At 52.1% G+C, this 15,724-nt stretch overlaps 1 long non-coding RNA gene across 6 annotated transcripts; it reads right to left on the reverse strand.

Moving 5' to 3' along the window:
• Positions 1 to 8,949: 8,949 nt before the first annotated feature.
• On the reverse strand, positions 8,950 to 15,400 carry LOC134144742 (uncharacterized). 6 transcript variants are annotated; one of them, XR_009959474.1, is made up of 5 exons: positions 15,326 to 15,400; positions 14,378 to 14,673; positions 13,093 to 13,264; positions 12,708 to 12,957; positions 8,950 to 11,735 (listed from the first exon to the last, which is right to left on the reverse strand). It is a non-coding gene; the product is annotated as an uncharacterized LOC134144742 (long non-coding RNA). The 6 variants fall into 6 exon arrangements; XR_009959476.1 differs by having other exon boundaries at positions 8,950 to 10,192; positions 11,642 to 11,735; positions 12,708 to 13,264; XR_009959475.1 differs by having other exon boundaries at positions 8,950 to 10,192; positions 11,546 to 11,735; positions 12,708 to 13,264.
• Between the last annotated feature and the right edge of the window lie 324 nt (positions 15,401 to 15,724).

Consider the following 15,724-nt stretch of genomic DNA (forward strand, 5'->3'; position numbering starts at 1 on the left):
CTGCAAGGGAAGTCCAGAGTGCACTAGAGTGGAGCTAAGGGTTCTGGAGGGCCAACACAGGTGAGTCGCAGGAAAATAAAAGGCCAAAGGGGCAGGCCAAAGCAGAGCAGTGGCCTGCTGAAGCGGCTGGAGTTCCAACAGAAGGCTCAGGACAGGAAGAAGGGTCTTGGGGATTCTGAGGGGACAAGAGCGGGCCTAATGGGTCCAGAGGGCACCGGGACAAACCCCTGGGGCAGCAGGAAAGCTGAAAGAGCAGTCCCGAGTGCTGTGCAGGGTTTCCGAGGGGACACCTAGAGCCAAAGATGACTCTGGAGAAAAAGGAAGATAGCTGGAGGCATTCTGGGGAGACTAGAGGGTTCCTGAGGGAGCTGGGGAGGCCACGAGACAGCTCTGGGGCACACAGAAGGCTGAAGGGGAAGTCCAGAGTGCACTAGAGCAGTGCTAAGGGATCTAGAGGGCCAACAGAGGTGTGCAGATGTGAAGTAATAGGCCAAAGAGGGTTTCTAAAGCAGAGCAGCGGGCTGCTGAAGGGACTGGAGCACCGATCAGAGGGCTGCACGGCAGGAAGAAGGATCCCCCTCATGCAGTATTCTGAGGAGACTCCAAGTGTGCTCAGTGGTGCAGAAGGCGAGAAGAGAGCTCTGGGGCAGAAGAAAGGCTGGAAGAGTAGTCCAGAGTGCACTAGGGTGATCCTAAGTTGTCCAGGGGACCCCCAAGAGACTCTTGGGACTAGAAGACAGCTGTAGGGCACAAGGAAAAGCAGTAGCCCAGAGTGCTTTAAAGGGGTGCTAAGAGGTCTAGATGACCAAAAAAATTGTCTGAGAAACAAGAAAGAGATCTGGAGAGTTTCTTTGGAGACTGGATGGCTCCTAAGGCGGCTGGAGTGGCAGAAGTGAGCTCTGGGAAGCAAGAAATACTGAAAGAGTCATCCAGAGCACTGTGCAGCATTGCTAAGGTATCTAGGGGGCGAACAGAGGTCTGCAGGTGAAAGATGAAATGTGAAAAGAAGAGGCCAAAGCAGAAGAGAAGACTGTTAAAGGGGCTCCAGGGCAGGAAGGGTAGTTCCAGAGGGATTGTGAGGTCACTACAGCTGTCCTAATTGGGCTGGAAGACCTGAAGGCAGTTCTGGGGCACAAAGAAGCCTAAAAGAGTAGTCAAGAGTGCACTAGAGGGGTGCAGTGGTGCCTACATGGTGCAAAAAACTCTAGGGAACAAGCAATAAATCTGGGGAAATTCTGATGAGATTAGATGATGCCTAATAGGGTTGGGGGATCACAGGACAGCTCTGGAGCACAACAAGCACCCAGGAAGTGTTCTGAGTAGACCAGAGGACTCTTAAGGGGAAGAGGAGGCCAAGAAATAAAAAACTGGTTAACGAGACAGAAGTCAGGAGGTGCTCTAAGGGAACAGGAGGGGATCCTATGAGATGCAGATAGCCAACAGAGGGTGCCAGGGCACAAAGGCCTCAGGAGGGCTTCTGAGCAGACTACATGAGTCCTAAGGGGTCTAGAGGACCAAGACAGAGCTCTAGGGCACAAAGTCGACTTGGATAGTCATCCAGAGTGCACTAGAGAGGTGCTAAGGAGTCTAGAGGGTGAGAAAAATGACTCTGGGGAAGAAGAAAGATAGCTGGAAGCGTTCTGAGGAGGCTAGAGGGTTCCTAAGGGGTCTGAGGGGCCAGAAGACAGCTTTGGGGCACACAGAAGGCTGAAAGGGTAGTGCAGAGTGCACAAGAGGGGTGCCAAGGGGTCTAGAGGGCCAACAGAGGTCGGGGGGTCAAAACAGGAGGCCAAAACATAGCAGAGGGCCGCTAAAGTAGCTGGTGCACTAACAGAGGGCTCTAGGGCAGCTTGAAAGGGTTTCTGAGGCAACTACAAGGGTGTTAAGGGGTCTAGAGAGACATAAAAGAGATCTGAGGCACAGGGAAGCCTAAAAGAATAGTTAAGAGCACATTAGAGGGGTACAAAGCAGTCGACTTGGCCGAAAAAGTAACTATAGAGAAGAAGCAACAAATCTAGGGAGGTTCAGAGGAGACTAGATGATTTCTAATGGAGCTGAGGAGTGGGCACAGTACAGCTCCGGGGCACAACAAGCACTCAGAAGGTGTTCTGAGCATACCAGAGGGCTCCTAAGGGAACCTGGAGGCCAAAAAAATATAAACTGGGTAACAAGACAGGATTTGAAGGATCCTATGGGATGTGGATGGCCCAAAAGAAGGCTTCAAGGTATAACAAAGGTCTTAGGAGGGCCTCTGAGCAGACAAGATGAATCTTAAGTGGACTTCAGGCCAGAAGACATCCTTGGGGCATGACAAAGCCCTTTGGAAGGGTTCTGAGGGGGACTAGAAGGGTGCTAAGGGGACTAGAGGTCTGCAGGTGAAAAAGGAAAGGCCAAATAGAAGGACAAAGCACAGCAGAGGACTGCCAAAGGGACTGAAGCACCAACAGAGGTCTCCAGAGCAGAAGAGGAGCTCTGGAGGGATTCTAAGGGAACTACAGGAGTCGTAAGGGGTCTAGAGGGTCAAGACAGAGCTGTAGGGCACAAAGATTCCAGGAAGAGTCATCCAGAGTGCACTAGAGGGGTGCTAAGAGGTCTACCTGGCCAAAAAAAAAAAAAAAAAAATCTGGGGAAGAAGGAAGAAATCTGGGGGATCTGGGGGGATTCTGAGACTGGACAGTTTCTAAGGAGCCCAGGGTCCAAAAGATAACTCTGGAGTACAACAAGTACCTAGATTGTGTTCTGAGCTGAGCAGCGCAGAGGGCTCCTGAGGGGACTAGGCGGCCAAAAAATAAAAACTGGTTACCAAGACAGAAGTCAGTGCTCTGAGGGGCAGAAGAGGGTCCTATGGGATGTGGATGGCCAAAAGAGGGCTCCAGGGCACAATAAAAGCCTCGGGAGGTCTTCTGAGTGGACTAGATGGGTCCTAAGAGGACACAAGGGCCAGAAGACAGCTCTGGTGCACGAAGAACACAGAGAGAGTCATCCAGAGCACACTAGAGAGGTGCTAAGGGGTCTTGAGGGTCAGAAAAATGACTCTGAGGAACAAGGAAGATAGCTAGAGGGGTTCTGAGGAGACTAGGGAGCCAGAAGACAGCTCTGGGGCACAACAAAGGTCTTGAGGGATTTGGAGGTAACTACAGGGTCCTAATGGTTCTAGAGAGCCCAAATAGGCCTCTGGGGCACAAGGAAGGCCAAAAGAGGGGTCCAGGGTTCACTAGAGGTATCCTAAGAAGTTCAGAGGACCAAGAGAAGGCTCTAGGGTATATTGGTCCCAAAGGGTCCTAAGGCAAAAGAGAGGTCTTAAGAGAGCTAGCAGGCCAAAAGAGGGCTCTAGCCACAATTTTGGCCACAAGAGGCATCTAGAGTGGACTAGGGGACTTGTAAGGGGCCTAGGAGGCCAAAAAGAAAAGAAAAGGAGCTATAAGGCACAATGAAGGCAAAAGGAGGGGTCCTGATAGAAGTAGAGGGACTAGCAAAGGGCTTCTGCCTAATGAAGGCCAAAAGAGAGGTATTGAGAGAATTAGATAGGTCCTTCAAGAGGTGTTGGACCAAAAGAGGGCTCTAGAGGCACTAGGAAAGCTGCAGGAGGGCTTCCAAGAGTACTAGAGGGATCCTAAGGATTCTACATGCCCAAGAGAGACTCTGGTGCACAGTGAAGGCCAATGGAGGACTTCTGAGAGGACTGGAGCAGTCCAAGAGAACTAGACATCATAGGCCTGTAGGGCACAGTGAAGACTTTGGGAGCAGTTTTAAGTTCATTTGATTGGAAAATGGAAGAGTCTTGAGAAGATCAGAGGGCACGCATTTGGTTCTAGAATGGCTTTTCTCTAGTACACACCAAAGGCTCATGGCAGGGGTGGAGGAGGGTTGTTAGGGAGCCAAGGGACAAAAGGAAGCATTCTGTAAGGATTAGAGAGCAAATGTGGGAGTCCTGAGGGGAAGAGAGAGCACATAGTGGGCACCAGGGCACACCAAAATGGAAAAGGATGGGTCCTGATAGGATTAGGGTGCAGAGGCCTGGAGCACAACAGGAGAACACAAGGGTTCTGAAGGGAGCAGAGAGCAATTGAGAGGATGTGAGGCACACTGAAAGGAAATGGATATGGTGTGTGCTAAGAGGCAAAACAAAGATATCAGAGAGAAACAGAGAACTCCCAAGTAGGAGCTGAGGTAGGATTTGAGGGCATTTCAGGGGCACTGGAGCACAATGAAGGCCCACCATTTTGAGACTACATGCCACATGGATCAATTCTGACCAGACTAGAGGACATATGGAGTGTTCTGAGGGACAACAAAGGAAGACAGAGGAGTCTTGAAGGGATTAGAAGGAAGGGGGTCCTGATGAGAAAGAAGGCACACAAAATGGTCATAGGGATAGGTCATAGAGAGAACTCTGTAGTCAATGGAAAAGGAGAACTCTAGGGCACACTGAAAGGGTGCAATGAACGCATAGGATTTTGGGGTGTCCCCAATGCAAAACCAGGTGTCCCAAGGGGAGCGTGTAACAATCCGAGGAGTTCTGATGGGACTAAAGGGCAGTGAGATGGGCCCTAAGAGGCTCAGAGAGCAGAGGCATGCTGAGAGGACTAGAGGGAAAAACAAAGGCTCTGGGATGCACCAACAGCAAACAGAGAGGTTTTGAGGGGACTAAAGGAAAAAGAAAGAGGACTTAATAGGACAAGAGGACAAACATAGCAGTCTTGATGCTACTAGAAGGTAAATAGCAGAGTAATCTTGCAGGAACTAGAAAGAAACAAAGCATTTTGAAGGGACAAGAGAACTAATGGAGTGCCTTAGAGCACACCTAAAAGCAAACAGATAGGTGTTGAGGGACGTAGGGAGTAAATGGATGAGTCCTGAGGAGACAAGGGGGAAAATCTGAAGAATCTGGGGCATTAACTCATCTGCTGTAATCTTCCTACTTGAACGCTGCCTCTTACCTCTGAGAAGCTGGCTTTTGCTTTCATTCCACAGGCAGCTGTCAGCTGTTGGGCAGTCTTAGCAGGCAAGTTGGGGCTCGCTGCCCAAGTAGTTGTGACCTGCAACACCACGTGTTGAGAACAGTTCTCAGGGAATCATGCAGATCCATAACCTGAAGGGTAAGAAACAAGTATCTCTTAAGGATAGTTTTTATTTCATCATAGGAACAATTTTTTCCCTCTTTTCTCCACTGTACTGCCTCTAACAACACACCTTGTCATCATTATTTTCTGCTGCTACTTCCACTGCTCTCAGTTGCCCCGCATTTTAGTCCTCTAAAGCGGCTGTTTTTCATCCACATGTATTTTCATATCTGGTCACTGCTGATTCCCCCTTCCATTTGTCCTATAGCAGGCAGCTAAGACACCCTGGCCTAGTTCTTAGCTGCACATCCCTTCTAGTCAGGCCAGCAGCTCTGATAGAGCAGAGGGCAACAAGAAGAGTGGATCTAAATGTAGTAGTCCTGGGCACCAAGCAACACAGAAGCAGCAGCAAAGCATCCAAGAGATCACATCTTTCTAAAGAAAATACATATAGCTCCAAGTGACTGAGGATTCCCTTTATCTGTACCCAGGGCTCCTGCAGGTTCTTTCCACACAGTTAGAAGTACCTGAATGTGGCTGTTCCAGGGTCTCTCAGGCTGTTCAAGGATCCTTGGACAGAAACAGCACTGATCACATTTCCCTGAGGATTTTGCCTTGTGCTTCATAACAGGACAGCTCTGCACCAAGCCTTCCCAGCACCACCGCTGTCTAAGAGGCCCCAATCCTGAGCAAAGCTATGACTACCAGGAGCCCACACCACCCCTTGCACTCCTGCTTGCCTCCCCCACTGCCAAGAGGGAAGGCCTCAGCCCCTGGGACAACCTGCCTGCTTGCACCAGAGATGGAAAACACTTTCTGCCCTGCACCAGGGAAAATAGGAAAATTCCACTGGCCCCAGTGACCTACAGGGACTCTTGTATGAGTAGCACTTATCCAGTAAGGAGTAGACACAGCAGGCTTCTGCTGCAGGGCTGAGAAGGCAGAGGAACCTGGAGCTACAGCTCCTGATTGCCACCAAGCACAACATGGCTGGCTGTTAGGAGCCCCACTGGCAGAGAACCACACCTTCCAGTACCTCGAGAGGCACAACATGATCCCCCAGAAGCCCAGTATGGGAATGTTGTCCCAAAATTGGGTTCTGTTACACAGTGTGCAAGGAACCAAAAGACACACAGGGTTGAGATATTTGTTTATTTCCTTTCCCTGCAGAGATGGGTGCTAAGTGGTAGATCCACAAAGGTAGCACCCCTTCTCCTTTCCTCACTCTTTATTTATATATGTGTTTTTCAGGGAGTACTTTATATGATTTTTGCTATTGGTTACAATTTTATCACATCATCCATTAACTCCATGCTTGCACTTTAACATTCCTGTTAATTAGCATAATACACAGAGAAAAAGACAGTAATATATTAGTATGTTAATAAGCCTTAATGAACTTATAGGTTACTCTCTGTTGTTCTGCTGTTTTTGTCTTGTCGACTCCTCACACTGTTAAGTGTTGTGGTTTCCTTGAGGTTATTCTGCTGGAACCGACTGTCTTTCGCATTACTGTTTTACGATATCCTCTCTTCCTTCTCCCAGGATTTGCACAGCCGCGTTCCAACAGGAAGACTATATCTCCCAGCATGCGTGGCAGACTAAAATGGCCTCCCGGAAGCCCCGTGCCGGAGGAACACACCTCCCGACAGGCCGCGCGAAACAACATGGCTTCCCGGAAGCCCGGTGCCGGAAGACTACCGCTCCCGGCAGGCCGCGCGAAACAAGATGGCCTCCCCGGAAGCCCGGTGCCGGAAGACTACCGCTCCCGGCAGGCCGCGCGAAACAAGATGGCCTCCCCGGAAGCCCGGTGCCGGAAGACTACCGCTCCCGGCAGGCCGCGCGAAAAAAGATGGCCTCCCCGGAAGCCCGGTGCCGGAAGACTACCGCTCCCGGCAGGCCGCGCGAAAAAAGATGGCCTCCCCGGAAGCCCGGTGCCGGAAGACTACCGCTCCCGGCAGGCCGCGCGAAAAAAGATGGCCTCCCCGGAAGCCCGGTGCCGGAAGACTACCGCTCCCGGCAGGCCGCGCGAAAAAAGATGGCCTCCCCGGAAGCCCGGTGCCGGAAGACTACCGCTCCCGGCAGGCCGCGCGAAACAAGATGGCCTCCCCGGAAGCCCGGTGCCGGAAGACTACCGCTCCCGGCAGGCCGCGCGAAACAAGATTCCTCCCCCCCCCCCCCCCCCCGGAAGCCCAGTGCCGGAAGACTACATGCCGGGGGACCGCAGTGCTCGGTGAGGTCTCAACCTGTGACGGCTGCTTTGCCCCCCTCCCCCATCCCAAACACACACCCACACGCACACGACCCGGAAACCGCCGCAGAGCCCAGATCACAGCTTCGCGCTCCCCAGCACCGGCCCCGGCTCCCCAACACCGCCACGACCGGCTCCAGGTCAGCTCTGACACTGCCCCTGCCCCCACACGACCCTCTCTAGAGCTTCTCTGGGGATCTCTCCTGCCCCTCCCTGACACGGCCCCGATCTGACCCCGGACCCCTCCCCGCGCTAATCTGACTGCTCATTAAACTCCACCACAGCCTCAGTGCAACCCCTTCCTCCAGCGCACCCTCAGCCCCGGTGCAAGCCCTTTGTCTTCCTCCTCCAGCCCCAGCACACTGCCTTCCTCCCCCTACTCCACAGCCCTGGTGCACTGCTCTTCCCCACCTTGTCCTTGGTCCCCACTGCATGGCCATCCCCAGCCCCAGTGCAGTTTTCCCTGGCCTAGAGTGCCTCAGTTGTGCCATGTTGCCCAGGATGCTTCTGTCACTGAAACCTCCAGCATGTGCAGGACCTGCAGCCCAGCCCCCTCCCTCCCCCCCAGCCCTGCTCACCTCCTCTGTGGTGCAGCTGCTGTTCCAGTCCCAGTAGGCACTGCTCAGCAGCAGCTCCATTGTGCCAGACTGCCCCCAGCATGAGCTTCTCCCAAATGCACACCCTGCTCCCAGAGTGTGCCCACTTCCTGCCTTTGCAATCAACCCAACACGTCCCACTTGGGACTCGTCCCAGCCTCAGGGTGCACAGCTGCAACCTGTCAGGGACAGCTGGGGTTGCCAGGGCACCAGAGGCACCCTGGCTCCTCAGAGCACTTTCCTGAAAGCTCAATGGAGAGCCCTGGGGTGCACAGAGAGGAAAAGAGTATTCAGAGGACAAGAGAAAAAAAAATGAGAGCTATGGGTGCAATAAAAGTTAAAAAAGGCAATGAAAAAGCAAACAAACAGAGTGACTCTGGGGGCACCAAAAGACAAAGGGAGAGCCCTGGGGCACACTCAGAGGCACCCAGAAAACTCTGGGAGAGAGGGAGAGTAAAAAGCTAAACAGAACGTTGTGGCATGCTGCAAAGCAAATACAGGGCCCAGGGGCACACCATAAGGTACATGGGTGTGTTGGGGGCAACCCAAAACGTGAATTGAGGGGTTCTGAGGGCATCAGAGGATTAACACAGGACTCTGAGGCAAACCAAAATACAAATTGTGTGCACCAGTGGGGCCATAAGGCACATCACAGGGCTCAATGCAGCTGACAGACTGGGACGGTGCCTGCAGGCTCCCCCCATCCACATGGGGACTCCCAGCTCCAAGCAGACAGGCCCCGGCCCCAGGCACACGAGGGATGTTGCAGAGTGCAGAAAGCAAATTTGGGATCAGTCTGGGCACCTTACACAACCCTGAAGGGGCCCTGGCTTCCCCCAGGATGATGGGAATCACACCCAAGTAGTGCAAGGGAAATTCCCCATAGTCCTGTGAACAGCACTGAGTTCCCTGGGAACCACACAGGCACTCCAAAGTACAAGGGACTTGGGCACTAGGTACTGGCCCCAGGCGCAACATGTAGCCTCCTTCCCTGGGTATCATCTTCAGGAAAAGGCACATCCAGAACCAGAGACGCGAGTGCAAAGAATAAAACAACTATTTATTGTTTTACTGTGCAGAAACGTGACCTGGAAGTGAGTCTGCCACGGAGCTGGGTGCCAGCATGCTTCCCCTTACCCTGTGACACCTGAAGAGTCATCACCAGCATCCGTCCGTCCGTCAGGGAAGGGTCAGCTCCTGCTGCTGCCCTTGACGTGGCAGGTGTCTGCGTAGCTGACGGCCTACCCCTTCTGCTTTTTCCTTTTCTGCATTTTCCTTCAGGGATAGGATTCAACTCTGAGAATTTAGAAGACTATGCCTGATCTCACCTGTCTGTGCTTTTGCCTTGCCCCAGATTAGAGCCCTGCAGGACACTTCCACAGCAATCAGCTTGCCTGTCGCATCACCAGTCCCAATGGATGGGCCTGGACCACACGAAACCCAGACCTTGTGTCAGTGCACAGAATTGAACGCTGGGTACAGGGGAAGATGAGAAACCTCGAACGAGGGTTTGCAGCCTTAGGCTGCCTAGGCTTCAGGGCTTACAGGTTATTATCTATGGATTTTTCATTAATCAGTAAGCCCTAAGCCCTGAACCTTAAGTGACAAACTGCACATGTTGGCACCCAAATGGTGGCTGAGGCTGTAAAATCTAGGGATGAGGTTGGATTTTAAATCCTGCACCCTGATCGCTAGATGAGCGACCTGTGAACTGTGACTGCTAAAGGCTAAACCCCACAAAATAAAGTAAGAAACCATAACCCCTGTGTAAGAGACCCTCAACAACAAAATAAATAAACCTCAAGTGAAAAAGTCCAAACCCTTAGCTTTAAGCAAGGAAAGATGTTTCCCCTTCATTTAGAAGGGCAGCAGAACAGGAAGATGTGCACCAGAATCCTGTTACTGTTGCTGTTTATAGGCTAGCTTTTAGCCACTGTTCAAATGTGAGCACGTGCAAGAATCATGTCACTGGACTGCACTAAGCTGTGCTAACACCAAACATACCTAAACACCGCAAGCAATAATTCCTCTCTGTTACAGACCATTAATATTTTTGCTTATCTCAGCTCCATGGGCAACCATCCACAGCCAGTGACAACTGTAACCACTAAGGGCCAAACCACCTGCAGCTTCCCAGCCCTGCTCACATACAGCGCAGCCCCAGGACTTAGCTGTGTCCATGCTGCAAGTCAGGGCTCATCTTCTGCAGCCAGCCACAGATCTCTGTAGAGAGCTCCCAGCTGTGACAATGCTCTTTCAACTGCCAGACAATGCTTCAGCACCTGTAAAGAGGCCAGAACAGTTACTGAGAGGCCAGGCAACTGCACAGCCCTCCTAGAACTACTCCCTAGTCCACAACTAGGGCTGACTGTAACCGACCAATAACCCCTTTAAATGAAAGAAGGCTCAGAGGAGATGAACACAGGCAAGATGCCCTGATGCTCAGGAATGGTATAAGATGCAACTTGGTAATCCCAACTGTTGCACGGAGAATTGACTTGATCTTAGCACAAAGGGGGGCAGAGGATAACCTTTGCTTTAGATAAGTAATCATATATTGGTGAAAACGTTTCTATCTAAATTCAGCAAAGGATGTGAATGTGTCTCTGAGATTAGCCAGACCAGCATGAGAGAAGTGCATACATGGCTCAGCCCAATACAGATCATGAAGCCTGAACAACTAACGAAGAAATTTTTGAAGAGAGCAACTGGCCGGAGCTGGCTTCAACCCACATATTCTTTCCTTGAAAGTGGGGGTGACCAGCGTCATGATGATGAGCACATTGTAGAGACTGGTAATACCAATTACACTTGTATTGTGATTTCAGTTTATTACTTTATCACTCCTCTTAAAAAAAAAATAACATCAAATACCTTTAAATGAAATCTTTATATCAAACATTGTGCTCTCCATATGCATGGAATATCTAAGGGAACCTCGTCAGAGACTACTAGACCCTGACACTGACCCTCTATGTGAATCAAACCACCAAGGTCCCTGGGAGACTCTCAGTTTAGAGATTTTTCCCTCCCAGAGCTTTAATGATAGTTCCCTAACCTGGGCAAATGCAGATCTCTCCCCTCCCCGAAGCACTGTAACAGTTTTTATCCTGGAGTCCCAAGTTGCTATTATGACACAAAGCAGCAAAGCAAGGCAAAGACACGTGAGGTCACAGCTTACTCATCTAGCCACAAAAATTCTTACTTTAGACCTCACTGCTTCCTCCAGGTAAACAAACCTCCAAAGAGGCAGCTGAGGCTTCACACAGACCTGGTGGCCCTGCTAGCAAGAGCAATGCCACAATGACTGGGCTACCCATTGCTATTCCCCCTTTCCTTTCCTGGTCTGTGAATTGTGGCTTATTACCCACAATTCAGGTAAGGACACTGCCAGCCTTACTACTGCCAAAGGCTCCTTTGTCAGCACCTGGCAGAGAACCTTCCAAAATTGGCATTCAGATTCTCCCGGCTGCTCTTGACACACAAGTTACACAGGTCTGAAAGCAGTAGCCTGTAGTTCTTCATGGCAGCATATAGTCGTTCCCAGCTGTTCTGAATGCCAAGGATTAACACAATTTATAAACACAAAAATACTACCACTATACAGCATAAAGCCAAGCTAAAATATCTGCAACCTCTTTGTGTCCAACAGAATGAGCCGCGTGCATCAGCGCCTACAGCTCAAGGCCAGCAACACCTCCCGGGCAACGTTCTTCTGGCAGGCTCTCTACCTGAACGCCTCCGCCTTGCCTAGGAGTCTCCACTGGGACGTTATAACTTTGTCAGCCAGCACTTGTTAATGGAGGCACAGTGAAATCCTTCACCCTACAAAAGTACAGGGTGAATTAAATCAATCAAAGCTCTTCAGAAAACCGTAAGAATCCAAAGTTGTTTATAAGCACAAAAGCAGCTCTAACACACACACACAAGCAAGGTAAACAGGGAATATGCAACTCACAAAAAACGCTTCCCCCAACTCTGCTTTGGAAACGATGACAACACTTAAGTTTGCTGCAAAAGGGAAGTTAGACTAAGCAGCTGCTAGAGAATAATCCTTCAGAAGCCTTCTGCACCTGCATTTTTGGCTCTGCCGTGCTCTGCCCCTCAGTCAGTTCAGACAGGCACAAGATCCCTGTCCCGTAACACTGGCACAGTAACCCCCCGCTTGTTAAGATGAGTGCCCACTGAACCACCTGGATAGATGATCCCCTGCTGTCTATTCCTATGCCTGATGTTACTACTTTAGAAGGACCTGCGCACATTGGATTGCCTCTGTGCTATCAAAGGGAGAAGTCTCAGAGACAGTTACAGCCCAGAGTGCTGCTAAACAGTCTTTCTCATAGCCAGATTCTGGCCCCAAAGGGGATGCGAGGATGATGCTACCGGCTCCCGCTTTCCCTTGCTGCTGTTTTCTAAGGGTGCTACTCCCCTAGAGTCAGCAGATGTGCAAAGCATTACTGAGAAGGCTTGCCTTGTCCTGGGAATTTGAGGGCAGGAAATGTTAATTAATTCCACGAGGCTTTAATGTTTCCTCTATCTGCTGTCTTCCTCTTTCCCCAAATACCACTGCCAGGTAACTAAGTGGGGGCTGCACTAACTGAATGCCTCTGAAAACGATCTCTTAATTTTACAGTTCACATGCTTTCTCCCTCTCTCTCCCCCTCTCCTTCTTCAGTAACTCTGGCCACTTGACTATCATTCTCTTAAGATAATAATTTGCTGCCTTGTAGCTTTTAAAATAGGATCTTTTGTAGGCACGTAAAGTCACACACACAGAAATACACGTACGTAGCTTACTTGTTGTAAGGCAGAGCGACCTTCCGTTATACATCGGTGATCTGTTATTCCGATCGCTCTTAATGGTGAGCCTTCCTAGTCAGGAAGGATGGTCTTTCCTTTGCAGTAGACAGAGACAGCTCTCAGTTGGTTCCATTTGGTTTTCTCACTTCAGCTCGCTTATGTTTTTCTGGTCTCTTCAACTTCAGCCGCGACAATTCGTCTGAAAGGGTAAGTACTGTATCCTTCCCTTTCTATCTACGCGTGTCCGCTAACAAAACAGAACAGCCGAAGCAAAATTAAGGCAGATGCAGTTAACAATATTCACAGGGCAGAAATGGGTTGCTTAGCCCTCAGCACTGCCTCTGGGAGGCCGAAATAACAAACAGTCGTTACCAGCAGTCACCTTACTTGCCCACGGCAGAACACCTCCTTCCGCAGCAGTTGCTGGGGATATCAGAGGTCTGCTGTGCTTTTGATTTCTTGTCTCATTCACTTCATCCCTTAGATATTAATCTCAAAAAGACCGTTTGTCCAGCTTTCCTCTCCGTCAGCAATTGGTATCGTTGGTTCCAGCTCTGTAACAAAGAGAGAAGCTGCATTTTACTCTCAATGAGAGGCAACAAAAGCCTTATACATGTACTTTTTCTCTTCCCCATGTTCTTTTCCCTTTTCCTTCTTTCCTTTTTTTTTTTTCTTCCTCCTCTCCTTTCACTTTACCTCAGACGTTACAGGGTAAACTGTCGAGAAACTCTGCGTACAGCAATTAGGGCTAGGTTATTAGACAGGCAGACGCATCACCTAATGCTTACCTATGCCATCTTCAGCGAAGCCTTGTTTTTATCTTGCTTCGGTACTATCGTTACTGTTCCATACTCTTTCTCAAACCCTTGCACATGCCCGCTTAACTGACAATTCCCTCAGTCTTTAACTACACCGAAGAAGGACAGCACTTGGTGCGCCCATCTCTGTTTCAGACCTATCACCTTTTCAATTCAGCTCCCAGATTCCCCTTACGCTCGGATGCTTGTCTCACGGGTGATGACCAAAGCGAACAGCTGGACCACTAGGTCTAGCCGCTTCTCTTCAAGATGTCCCCTTTCGGGGGACTACCCTGCCAAACAAATCCAAGACAACTCATGAGGCCACTAGGTTTTAGACACAGCCTCCTCGAGGCTTTCTGCATGATGGACAAAACTGCTTCTCTTCATACTGCTCGCAGCTATGCTCATCTATTACTTAGGCTAAACTGGTTCTACTTTAAGAGGGGATTCTTGTTTGTTGCAACTTTGTGTAGAGTCCGTAACTTGCTACACATCCTCTCCAGTCCCTTCTGCTTTCACAAGGCTTTCTGTAACAAAAGGTGGTAATTAGTCGCAGCCATTCTCTCACAGGCTGGATTAAGACATTCCTCCTGCTCTGAGGAGGTGCCTGAAAGCCAGGCTCTTTTCTGTAGCATCCCTGGGGCTTCCCAGGGCCCATCAGTGTTCTTAGGCTTCTCCCAGAGCCTTCTATTTTTTTAAGTGACTCCTTAGCCTGCCATTTTATGTTAGTGTTCCCCTTAAGCATTGGGCACAGCACAGTTATCCCAGACCAGCCACCTCTTGCACGTACAGAGGCTTCTGAGAGTTGGCTCAGAAGAAAAGAGAGAAAGATCGGTTTGCCATCTGTGCCTCCACTCACCAACTTACTTCAGGCTGTGCCTGGCGGCAGAGAACCCTTCAGGGCGTCCGGGGACATCTTTCTTCTATACGTCCGCTCGCTCGGCCTGGCCACACTTCTTAAGGGAACAACTCCGGGCTGCGCTAACCGTACCTGACTGGTACGGTTCTCCTTCAGCTGGTTTGCTCCAGAGGGTAGAAGCTTCCCGTGACTCACCAGCGCTCCAGGCCACACCTGCCGACGCCGTGCAGAACCCCGCTCTGGGACCCCACTCATCCGGGCTGTGTTCGCATGGGCGAGCGCACACCGGGCAGGAGCCAGGGCCCTAAAGGCGAAGCCAAAGTCAGACCCGTGCCGCGGCAAACGGGATGCCGCGCAGGCAGCCTCCATGCAGCGACGGCCTCAGCGGACAGGCGGCAGCCCGCGGCCACACGAAGGGACACGCTCGCCTCACGGCCGCCCCTAGATCCTCCACCTCAGGCGGCCTCGGCCCTCACCCGCCGCCGCCACCGCGGGAAAGCTCCGCCCCTGCTCGCCGCCATACTGCTCCCTGCCGCCGCCCGCGAATGCGGCACAGCCGCAGCAGCAGCAGCCGCCCGGCGGCCGAGCAGCGCGCCGGGCCGAGGGCGCGGCAGGCGAGACCCAGGGGGAGCGGGGCGGGGGGGCAGGCGAGACCTGGGGAGGCGCCCTCGCGTGCTCGCGGCGCGGCGCTGCTTCCGGGCGGCTCCCGCGTGCGAACCGCAGTCCGCTGCGGCCCCGCGGGGCTCGCCCCGAGGCTGCTCTGCCCGTGCCCGAGAGACCGGCGGCGATCAGCGGGCAAGCTCTGGGGCTGCCCCAGAGCGAGAGTCGCGCGGAGCCGCTCCGGGACGGCACTGTCCGTCCCCGCGGCACCCGGGAAGCAGCGATAAGGAAGAGTTCTCTGCGCTACCGGCCCGAGCGCGCCGGGAAAGGGCGAGGAGCAGGGCCCATGCGCTTACCCGTGAGCGAAACAGCGGAGAGGAGCGGTGAACACGGCGAGCGGCGCTGTGCGCGTGTGCGACGGCTGCCGGCCGTATTCTCCGGTCGCGGCCGCAGTACTGGCTAGTGGACACGCGAGGGCAGCAGTGAGCGCGGCGGAGCGAAGTGTGCCTGCGGCAGGCGCGTTCTGGTGCAATACCGCCTGTTGAACACGCGGTGGCAACAAGGAGCACGGCGGAACGCCGTCCGCATGCGCCTGCTGTTTCGGTGGCAGACGACCGAGATGGCCGCCCGGAAGCCCAGTGTGGAAGACTACCGCTCCCGGCATGCCGCGCGAAACAGACATGGCCGCCCGGAAACCCAGTGACGGAAGACTACCGCTCCCGGCATGACGCGCGAAACAGACATGGTCGCCCGGA

Source organism: Rhea pennata, chromosome 10, assembly GCF_028389875.1.
Source record: "Rhea pennata isolate bPtePen1 chromosome 10, bPtePen1.pri, whole genome shotgun sequence".
NCBI classification, from domain to species: domain Eukaryota; kingdom Metazoa; phylum Chordata; class Aves; order Rheiformes; family Rheidae; genus Rhea; species Rhea pennata.